We start from the raw sequence: 12,593 nt of genomic DNA, 5'->3' as shown, positions 1-12,593 counted from the left end.
TTATGTTGCAAATACTCTGTTTGTAGCAGCAAATTTAAATAATTTGCCTGGCTAGTCATGGATATGTGCAAATGCTCAGCTGATATTATTGTACCCATCCACTAAAATTTGATTCCCTTAGAGTTACTACAGTGAGAGTTTTTTTTGTAATTTTTGTAATTTGTGGTTTGTACACATCTGTTGGACTCCTACTCCCAAATGCTGGGAATCCAAAATTATGATCTCTAAACTAACTTTTGCTAGATGAACTCATAGCTCACATTTAACGTATGTAAAATTTTCTATAAAGATGGAGAAGCACCTGTCTTTAATAAAAGTTACTACTGATAACTGTCAGAGATATGCCAAAGCAACACAGAATAAATGTCAAGAAGGTTGCCAAGAAGAAGAATGGAAATGGAAAGGGTGAGATAGCACCAAGTCAGTACATGACAATATATTCAGCAGTACAGTACAAGCAGAGGTGGAAACGCTGAGCACCACGTATGCCTACAAGTGCTACTATATGGGCCAGACAAGGTATAGAAGAAACTATTTGAAAGTATGGAGAATCAGATTGGAAAGATCACGGAATCACAGAATAACAGAATCACAGAATGGCTGAGGTTGGAAGGGACCTCTGAAGGTCATCTTTTCCAAACCCCTGCTCAAGCAGGGCCACCTAGATGAGGTTGCCCAGAATCATGTCCAGGTGGCTTATGAAGATCTGCAAGGAGGGAGACTCCACGACCTTTTTGGACAACCAGTGCCAGTGCTCAGTCATCCTTTGATTTAAAAAGTGTTTCAAGAAAAGTGTTAAGGATCTTCCTGTATTTGTGCTCATTGCCTCTTGCCCTGTCACTGAGCACCACTGAAAAGAGTCTGTCTCCATCTTCTGTGCACCTTTTCTTCAGATATTTATAAACAGTGATAAGGTCCACCCCTGATTCTTCTTTTTTCTAGGCTGAATGGTCCCAGCTCTCTCAGCCTTTCTTCACAGTGAGACGTTCCAGTCCCTTTATCATCTTCATGGTCCTTTGTTGGACTCTCTCCAGTAGCTCCATGTCTCTTACAGTGGGAAGGCCGGAACAGGACACAGTGGTGGCCTTGCCAGTGCTGAGTGGAAGGGAAGGAACCTAAGCTTGAGCTGCCAGCAGTGCTTTGTCTAATGCAATCCAGAATACCAGTGGCCTTCTTTACAAGGGCATGTTGCTGGCTCATTTTCACCTTGAAGACCATCAGGATCCCATGTCCTTTTCTGCAAAGCTGCTTTCTAGCTGAGTGGCCCCAGCATACATTTGTGCATGGATAAAGGGCATAACCAAATGAGAAAGGGCAAAGGTGATGAGTGTTTATAAGAAACAACCAGGAAAAGGCAAAGCAAGCTCAGAGTTTATCAGAATGAATAGAATGTGTTTTACTTGTAGAATAAAATTCTTCTGGCATAAGTTGCTGATAAAGTGTTGCTAGTGCCTGTTTAAAACTCCATTGCATCCTTACAACTGCCTACTCAAGTCTGTTATTTTTTTGCTAGCCAGAGGCTACCATCAAGTGTCTGAGTTGCTCTTCCTCAGGGAGAGTGTGGGCTTTGCATACCCTAGCCCTGTGTCTACCATATACTTGGTGCCCTGTTATATCTAGCAGTACCAACCATGCTTGGAATCATCCACATATAGTGTGCTTTCATTTTAACACACTTAATTAGATATTTTCCAGTTGGAAATATTTTAAATCTTCAAAATGATCATGGTAAGTGTTCTATTAACTCTGCTAGCTTGAGACCTCTATTCATGTTGAACAGTTAATAAACAAAAAAAACAATCCAGAAGAGCTGGCCTGTGCAGCTGGCATTTTCAGCTCACAGCAAAGTACACTGGGTTACTTTCTACTGAGGTGCCATTGTGCTTCCCTCTTTAAAAATAAATAAATAAATAAATAAATACAAAATAAACTGGCAGAAAATCTAAGTTCATAAGTTTTTCCAGCTGGTTTCTGTTAATTTTCTTATACTGCTATTAAATTTGGCATTTCTGTTACTTTTATTATTATTATTATTATTATTATTATTATTATTATTATTATTATTATTATTATTATTATTATTATTATTATTAAATACTGGCATTAAATTAAAATGGGAAAAAAGATTTACATAAGCAAATTTACATTTTAACAACTTTCATCACATTATCCAGGTTGCAATGTTAATATTCTTAAATGTATCCTGAAGACAGTTTACTCAATGTGAGCAACAACAAGAGAAAAAATGTCAAGGAAGAAGAGGAGAGGCAGAATAGACTTTCAGCATGTAACAGTTAGAAGCCAACGGCTGTTAGAATCTCTGAAGAGAAAAGTTTCAGTATTAAAAGAAATGCTTGCAGCCATTTCTCCCACTCATGAGTAATTACTCATACGCATTGAGTAATAATTGCAATTGAAAACATATGAGTGATTTCAGCACTCAGTATTATGATCATGGATCATAATCTGGATTTTAATGGACAAAATAAAAAATAAAATGCTGTGGATCTCTTCAAGAACTATTTTTGTACATGATAAATCAGGGTAACTTGTGTTACCCGATGAAGTCAAGTTGAAATTGTATGTATGGTAGGAATTAAATTGCAGATCTTAGCGTAGGGGCTTCCATTTCATTTCTTCACATGAAAGCACCCGTGCTAAGCTTCTTCCATCTATTCATAAGTGGTGCAAGAGCAAGTCATTTCAAGGGAAATCCATGTTACAGCAAGATAACAAATGTGATGTACTTCACAAACAGTGTTATATCCTTCAACCAGATACAAACATAGATACTATAGGTTAGGTGCCAATTTGTTTCACACAAATGACACATTGTAAATCACTCCTGCTGTATTTCCATGTATCTAGTCATATCGTAACCCAACCCCTGCGACCCTAGAATAGATTCATCTGTAATGTAAGAAACATATGGCAAAACAAATACTATAAAAAATAGAAGTACCATACCTGAGAGATGGAAGCTGAAATCTGAAGCAATGACTATTCCTTTTTCACAGGTATGGTAATTTTTGCCCTTTTTGTACTGCCATCACTGAGCAATAGGTAAATAAGTGCTTTGTTTTCCAGTAAAGGTGATTTTTGTGATAAAGTGACATTCTTGTCACTTTCAGGTGTTCTGTAGCCTTTATTCTAAACCCCCCATTCTTTTTAAATAAAATAGGGATATGTACCCTTCATTACAGTGTAAAAATATGTTACTTGGCTATTCAATAGGTTTTCAAAAAGGTATAAAAAAATAAAAGTCATTATAAGTACTAAGGTCATGTTTATGTGAAGAATTGTTTTAGAGAAAATGGCTGTACAGTGTTTTATTTTTTGAAAGAATAATACCAATTGTTCACAGTCCAAATTGCACTGGATCTGTCTGTGTTGTAGAGACTGTGAGACAATGACAGACTCCTGGCTGCAGAAAGACCAATACAGAGATCCTGAAAACAAAGCAAACAAACAAACAAAAACCACAGCTGATTTGGACTCTTAGGAAAGGCAAGAGAAAGAAAAGTGTTTCAAGTACACATTCCGTGTGATGCTCTCCAACAGGTTAAGTCTTTAAAATAGCTCATCATAAACTCCCATAGGGAGCCTATGTCAAAGTAATAGGATTTTTGATGGAGTGCCTAGTGCTTTGACTGTATGTGAGACTAAAATTTCTATGTTACTGAGAGTCCTCAGCAGAGAAATTACAATCCCAGGTACTTACCTACTGTGGACCAAACACAAATATGTTTGTTGCACTTTCTGACTGGTCACAGGTACCAACAGTCAATACTTTGGAAAATTCAGATCCACAAGGTGCAAGCAAGAACGGATGTTTCTCTAGCAGTACTTTTGTAGCAGGTACAACTGAGAATACTCATACAGAAAATGGAAGCTTGTTCTGAAATGGATATTAGTGGAAAAAAGGAAAAGGCTATTTTTCTCGTCACCACTTACCACTTTCAATCACATAAATCATAATATTCTAAAATCATAAAATGCCACAGTGCTTACAGTCAACATGGGCTTAATGCTGAGTGCACAGCTTGAGGGGTGATACAATGGCTGAAGGGATAGGGATATAAAACCACATATTTGTGATGCTGAAATTACTTTCCCTTTGACTGGGGAGCAGAGGTTAAGCAAACTGATAGTGATTAGCAGTTTAGTAAGTGCTTTATTTATTTAAATTCCAGGTCTTTCAGGAGCCTATTGCCCCATCCTTGCTTTTTGCAGTATATGAGCAGTTCCAGCTGGAAACATGCCATCTTTATTTTCTCTGTATCTAGAGACTTTTATATCTTTGTATCTATCACTTTTAGGGAATAGAAGACAAACTTTTTTTGCATTTTTCCATGTAATAGAGTTGAAAGTAGTTAAGACCCAGAAAGCTTAATATCAGAAAATATGAGCATGTTAATTCATAACAACTTGTAGCTGATGTTTGTGGTAAGTAAAGACTAGAAAGATTAGTCTCAAGAGACTAAATGAGATCAGGGATTCTGCTAATGATCTTTGTGTTCTCAGGAGAAGAAAAACCTTGAAGCTGTCTCAGCTGAAGCCTTTGAAAATATCTATTGTCCCTGATCAAAAGTATAGTAGATAAAGGAAATTTAGAAGTGGATGGAGTCCTAGAGATAGGCTTTGGAAATTCTATCCTAGTTTGCTTGTACTATGACCTACAGAGCACTCCAGACTTGCACTGGATTCAGTTAAAAACCAGGAGTCCAAACATCAGCTAAGTGTCTGCTATGTGCATGTATATGTATATATATATATGTGTGTGTGTGTGTGTGTGTGTATATATATATCTATATTTTTATATATATAGCGCACCTTCCAGGGTTAGGTGAACAAAGTTGTGCCACCTTCTACATAAGCCATTTATCTACTTGTCCAGATCAAAGCTGAAGTAGAATGCAAAGTCAAAGATAATCAAAGAAATTAGATCCCTTCTCAGCCTTGTTTAATTATTAAAGCAAGCTTCTATCTAACTTGTAATCAGTACTGTAATCCATACCACTGTAGTTAAAAATGAATAGTTCTTTGTTTAGGACTAGAAATGTAGCAGGACATTTGAACATCACAGGAAATTACCGAATCTTTATAAAGTACCTGACCAGTTGTAACTAGTTTTCATGGGTGATGTTTCAACTATGACATCTCAAAAAGACTCTGTGGAGGACAGTACAGGCCTAACCTTCTTTTCATATTCAGTATCTCAAAGAAATGGACAAATAAGTTATGCTGCTCTTGAAAATCACAGAATCACAGAATTTCTAGGTTGGAAGAGACCTCAAGATCATTGAGTCCAACCTCTGACCTAACACTAACAGTCCCCACTAAACCATATCCCTAAGCTCTACATCTAAACGTCTTTTAAATACTTCCAGGGATGGTGACTCCACCACTTCCCTGGGCAGCCTGTTCCAATGTCTAACAACCCTTTCAGTAAAGAAGTTCTTCCTAACATCCAACCTAAAACTCCCCTGGCGCAACTTAAGCCCATTCCCCCTCGTCCTGTCACCAGGCACGTGGGAGAACAGACCAACCCCCACCTCCCTACAGCCTCCTTTATAGCTGCTCTTGAAAAAGTATTAAAGGTCTCATCCTAATAATGGATGTACTAGCACAATTCTTGTCTGTCTTTACCTCACACAGTAGCAGAATTCATAGAATAAGACAAATATCTGAGTATTAAATGAGTTTCTGGATAGGAGGAACTTCACAGTATCCTTGACTATTTGTCCGAAAACAAGAATGTCATATTATCAACTGTTAGATTAGTGAAAGGAGTTCTCAGGCTATGACAAGAAATGTATTAGAAAACAATTTGAAACCATGGAAAGTAACTGTTAACTACCCAGACCTCAGAAATGTATCCAGTAAACACCATTTTCAGATATTTTTTTTTTGATTTTTTTTTCTGTTTGTCTTTTTTAATCTCTAAGTACATTACTGTGTGGACTAAAGACTAACTCTGACATGCTGTAAAGTTCTGCCTGTCCTACCACTCTAGTAAGGAAGGGCCATATGAGGTTTTTCATGGGGGAATTCAGCAATGCCTTTCACCATTTGGTGCTCAAGAAGTCTTGGATAAAAAACAGCACGGACTCAATTCCTAAATGGCGAAGTGATTGTCAAAGTGTTTTATGTTCTTTTGTGTCAGTAGGAAGACCACAGCAACTGGTTAGTGGCACTGACTGGATCTAGTCTCTGTAACTAGCAAATAACAAAAAATGTTTAATTCTCAATTTGCGTTCCCTTCTGCTGTAAGTGTATCTCTGTAACACATGGTCTAACACCCTTTCTGAAGATGCCTTATCCCCACCTACTGCAGAGCATTATCTTTGTGAGTCCAGAGCTGCCTACGTAAAAGACTAGCTTAGAAGTGAGGTGTGTGCTTGTTCTCTGTAAGAGAGGTCCAGAACTATATTTGAGGAGGTTATTGCCACCTGTGGGTCTCAGAATGACACCTGACCCTACAAAACAAATGTTCACAAATGTAGTAGAGGAAAGTGAAGCAAGAAAGATTGATCTAGAAAGCCTTTCTTTGCTGAATTGGCATGAGTACTGGCAGGGAGGAAAAAATATTAATTTAAGAACAATTTTAAGCAAGTAAAAAATCTGTTATCCTTGATATAGGGGTTTTATGCAACATATGGTTGAGTAGGGACTTACATCAGACCCTGTTCACAGACTTTACATCATATGTAGTAATTGTTACTCAACAGGTCTGCTAAAAGGATTGTGGAAATACTTGAAGTGATTTTTTATTTTTTTTTAAGTTTATTTGATTTATAAATATGAAAAAATCTCCTGTTTCTACTGGTTAGAAATTTCAAGGAACCAAAAGAATATTGTAACTAATTTTTCAGCTGCAAAAGTACATGGAGGGACATGTACTGAAAATGGGAGCAGCTTTTGAGAAACGAAGAAAGTACTTCTATTTTAAAAATGAGTCATGCTGTCTTGTTCCTCTCTGACCATTCCAAGTGTGTTATATTCTTTTATTAAATCATAATACTCTTTTTAAGAAAATCCAAATGGTTGCTTCTTGCTTTCACAAAACCTGTAGAATACACTAAAGTTCAATTAAAAAAAAGAAAACAACATACTGCTTTCATCCCAAAGCACATTTTATTGAGAGTTGTAAATAGACTACACTCTCATATTCAAACTTACATAGCAAGGTTTCTGTCTCTTTTCTCACTAAAATACAGTGTGCAGTTGTGCTAATATCTTTGGGAAGATACAGGTGTCTGGAAGGACGAAGGTATGCTGAGGTCTATACTGTAAACAGGTAGAAAACACATTCTGATTTAAGCAATTCAATTTTGGTGGAGCTACTAAAATTTGTGCAGCGGGGTCATTTTTATTATTAAGCAAGAAATCATCTGATCAGAGCCAAGATATTTTTCATGGTCTTTCTTACTTGCCTGGAGCAAAGATGGATAAGTAGCAGCAGAGACAGCTGTGCTTAGAGCCAGAGATTGTTGCTCTCAGCTTCACTTTGTGACTGCACAAAAGCACAGCTTACTGCTTGAAATTTTCAGCCAAACTGCTCTCTACACTGTATCTGCTAGAAAGCATACTTTTGTGCACCAAAGAAACCCTCTATGAATGTCTGGTGTTCATATTGTTTCCTTTGTTGCTGTTCAAGATCCTAGAGAAACCCTAAGTAGGTGTAGCTAATGTCAGTAATAATGCTAACTCTCTCTAGTTATTTGGCAGCGGATAATGAATCAGGGCATTTAAGATCTGCAGAACTGGTGTGAGTCTTGTATGTGAAACAAAAAAGTAGCAGCACACTCTTGCTTTTTGGGTGCCTTTTGGAAGAACCCCCTCATCAGATGATGTAGGAAATTACTGTACCGTTCATTTATTAAGGCTGACTGAAAACACATGTCATAATGCTTTTGAAATAAAGCATTTTTGGGGGACAATGGAATGGAGGTAGTGATCATGGTACCTTATTATATAGTTTTTATGTAGCCAATTCAGTCAGTCAATATGTGGCAAATTCGGTACAGATCTCTCCTCTTATATACATTTCAGTACTTCTCTTGCCTCTCAAAACATTGTGCTAGCAACCAGACAACATGGTGGAAATGGGACTGCAATCAGCTTTTAAGGGGCAAAACTCAGATTTGCTATTGCTAGTGCTCATGTGGCTGCCTGTATTCTTCTTTTAGTTATTAAATATTCATCAAAGCAAAACACTTTCAACAGGAGTAACATCTCTCCTTCCTTTCACCTTGTGGCTTTGTAGAGAGGTGGAAGATGTGAGCTTAAGTCCCTCTAAAGCAAAGAATTGTATCCAGATTTTACATATGCTGAATGAACTTCTGTTCTATGAGAAACATAATCTATTTGATCATATTCACTAGACAGGTTTAGAAGATGAGAAGATTGAAAAAATGTCAAATTTATGGATCCTGTCTGGACTTTGATGGGGGCTTGGCATCTATATAGCAGTGGACTGGTAGTGTTAGGTAGATGTTTAGACTTGGCAATGTTCAACTTCTTTTCCAATCTAAATGATTCTGTGATTTCATTCAGAGTTATTTGGATGTGTGATACATGAAAAAAATGCTGTATTCAAAGAAGTGAAATTACTGTGTCAGTTGTTTCATGTGCTGTATATGCAAGTGATCATATCCCTCCTTCACTGTCAGAGAAGGTATTGTCAATTACCTCACGAACAAAATCGTAAAAACATGCATGAAATTACTTTGTGTGTTCTGGACCTAGAAGCAGTACAGAAAGAAATTTTCTGGTAGAAAAATTAAATGTGTGTGTCATCCAACTGCTTTCAGGGCTGGAGAGCTGTTGAGCTGGGTAGGTGACCTGGAGTTTTTCATGGAGTCTGTAGAGTTGAGCAGGTCATGACTGTGGTGTCATAAGTTGAGAATTGGAGAGTTCTGTTAATGAAGTTTTCCTGCTTCTGATAGCTAAACTACCTAATATCCTCCACTGCAACAAATAATGTAGATGCACTTGAATATTTTTATATCATGTTCTGCATATCTGGCTCTTACTAATTTCCCAATAGGTATTTATCTTCAAAGTTTAGACATTTAAATATCTTCATTATTTAAATATCTTCAATGTCTTCTTCTTCAGACATTTAAATACATACCTAGCTATCAATGAATCAAAAATAGTTATAACAGAAGAAGCAAAGTTACACATGAGGCATGTTTATGTCAAACACACTAATATTTCTATTGTGTACAAACAGGGAACCAACATCATATGTTGACTGCAACACTAAATGTAATACCCAAACTCTTTATCCCTGTGTTCACTAGTCCACAAAATTATGATGATGATACCTATTATGTACAACTGTTGAAAGAATTAATTCATTAATGTTTGCAAAGAACTTTGAGATCCTCTAGCAGAAGGTACTATGCAATTGCTAAGTGATAATTTATTATTCTTTATTATCAGATTCAATTGGATGTGTAGTATAAACCTTTAAAAAAAGCAAACAAAACACTAATCAGGAATCTCTTATTCACACTGTCAAATGCTGGTAATGACCAAATAGTCTTTTTTGTGGAAGTACAAAATAAATAAATAAATAAATAACCCATGCTACTTGGAATGTTGAAGCAGCAATTAGCACACATTGTAGGGAGAAGAAGTGGAGCTAGACCAGAAATGAGCCTTGATGAGCCTAATTGCCTTTAATTATCCCTAAACATTTTCTTGTTGTCTGTCTTATGGAGGCAGAAGAAACCCTGTAGCTCTAAAAGGAAATAAGGCTTGGTTTTGTTTTCCTCTTTTAAAGAGGGACATAATAGCCACCATGGAAACATGTTCTTAATCAACGACATTAAACTCCTGGCTGCTCTGCTTCTCTTGAAATTGCCTGGCTTCATTATTATCAGGGGGAAGGAGGAAGGGAAGGGGTTTAATCACTATTTAGCTTTTCTGAGCAAATTAAAATATTAATTACAATACACATTATTTTATCTTTGCTTAAGCTATTTCTAAGTATTGGTGAATGAGAGCTCACTTTATGTTGGAGTAATTTATTCTCAAACTATTCAGACTTACTTTTTCAATTCGTTTTAAAAAATCATTAGGGTGTGAAATGCTGTCTTCTGAAAACCAAGAAAAACTGTATTTTTTTCCTTTCTTTTCTTTTTCTTTTCTTTTCTTTTCTCTCTTTTTTTCTTTTTTTTTTTTTTTTTTCTGATATTAAAGATAACTGTATAATTAAAGATGCTTTTTCTAAAAACTATATCATGATTACTTTAGCACAGCAAAATGCTGTAGATAGCTGAGCAATGGAAGGCCAGACACCTTCAGAGTAAAGGAAGGATGTTTCACTTTTGTTTATATTTACATGGTGCAATGCAGTAATCAACCTGATTTGTCACAGTTTGCAGAATAATGAAAAAGAGGAGAGGAGGCTTTTGGTAAAGGAATGATGATAGAAAATCCATGTTCTCTGTAAATCTTCCCCTCTGAAAGCTTAAGTAATATTAGTGATGTTACTCCAGCTGATGGAATATAGAAGTATGGTGGAATTAGAATAGTGATTTACAAAATGAGCAAGATAAGCACTATTATATATCCTTCATGAGCATCATACACAGTTTTGTGTGTGTCCACGCCGCTCTTAATTTTTCACTGTGAACATTCATTGCAAAGAAAATTTGCAGAAAGGGAACAAATGATTAAGCAATGTCTCTGCATCATCCTGTGGCTCAGTAAACTTTTTTTTTTTTTTTAATTAAAATGTATACTGGCATAAATCAGTATAGTTCTAGTAGTTCTATTAGCTATAATGAAGCTATGTTGATGTATTACAACTGCAGATACAATTAATTCATCTATTGAAGTACTTTGGGTTAGAATTATATGGAAGGCTACAGGGAACACATAGCAGTATGTCAAACAGATGTAGTCCTACATTTCTGGCATTGCTTATGTCACTGGACAATAGGTAGAAAACAAAAAAAAAAACAAAACAAACAAACAAAAAAAAAAAGAATATTGCTGTTTTTCACTAAACAATGGTCTGTGACTTTTGCTTATTTTATAGCTATTTTGCAAAGTTTGTGGATATTGCTGGGAAAAAAAAAAAAGGAAAAAAAAAAAAGAAAACAGGGCATGACTGGAAGCTATGAGAGTGATTAGCCTCTATTGATAGAGCCGTATTAGCTATCGGATGTATATCTGAGTTCTGAACACTCAGTATTGTTTAAGAGATATGTAGGCTGAGTTAATTAAATCAAATTACCAAAATAAAATCTTGATAAAATCTTGAAAGGCAATATAAACCTGGCCTTGAAAGTAAATATTTCTCTTGTGTGTGTGTTGTTGTTGTTGTTTTTTAATAAAGTTAGAAATTAAGAAGGAAACAAAAAAAAAAAAAAAAAAAAAAAAAAAAAAAGTGAAATTTGCCAGCAGCAATTTCTATTTCAGTTCAGTTCTAGACCTGACCTCTTCTACCATCATGATCTCTTCCTATCACCTTAAAGAACAAATACTTTAAAAGCTCAGGGTATATGTGCAGAGAGGGTCAACTAACCCAAACAATAATTTTAATTGTAGCCATGGGATATTCAGCTTGGAAGACATGCCATGAGGTCACAGGATTTTCTTTTCTTAATTGCAAATACCTTGTACAGGCTTACTCCTAGACATTCTTGCTGACCTACATTATTGATGTGGTCTGACTTACTGGTCCTTATTTATTTTGTATGGCTCCTCATTCTCTTGCCCCATTACAGTGTCTTCTGAGTCTTTTCTAGTTGTTCTCTTTATTGTTGCTATCATTCTTATACTACAAGTAAAGCTGAGAACACTACATTTTGAAACCTGGCTATAGAATAGCTAGTAATAGTGGAAACAAAGAATGTGACTGTTTCTTATTTCTTCTCTTCTACTTAAACACAGAAAAATACAGCAAAATACTGCAAAATCCTTCAGGCCTGTGTTTATACTGCAACAGCACAAGACCTAACATATTGCAATACCATATTTTGCTTGCAGCTTTCTATTAAATTTGGGATCCAGGAGATGAAACTGGGTCTGTAGTTCAAGTGAGTGATTCATCAGGGTGATGGAATTCTAAATGTTGTCGTCTTGGAGGCTGCAAGGATTTGACCAATCCTGTAGAACTGGTAACCGACTTTCTGATATATTTTCTCTTTGCATGTTCAAATGATTTTTTCTTATTGCATACAAATAAGAAATTTTTGTGAGATTTTTGCCCTGCTAAATTGTTCAGTTTAATTTCTCCATAGAGCACATCTAATAACAGCAGTATGATGTGAGGACTGTCTAAGCAATGTTCTTCCTGTTACTTGGGCTGTCACTTTAAAGGGTTCATTATGCTACAGCTACTTAGAGAAGACCAGATTCTCTTTCTCATAGTTGTTTTTCCCTCACATTCAGTATGTATAGCTTCACAGACAGATTTGCAGAAGTGGTTTAAACACACACAACTTCTACTGTTGCTTTTATAATTCCCTCTTCCCCTGGGTTTCCTGGAGTAACTCATGCAAATTCCTAGGTGAACTAACAAATTAAATCCTTAAGAGTTCCTCAGTAAAATACCTATATTATCTGCG

Source organism: Anas acuta, chromosome 8 (genome assembly GCF_963932015.1).
Source record: "Anas acuta chromosome 8, bAnaAcu1.1, whole genome shotgun sequence".
Lineage (NCBI taxonomy): Eukaryota > Metazoa > Chordata > Aves > Anseriformes > Anatidae > Anas > Anas acuta.
This window is presented reverse-complemented; position numbering follows the sequence as displayed.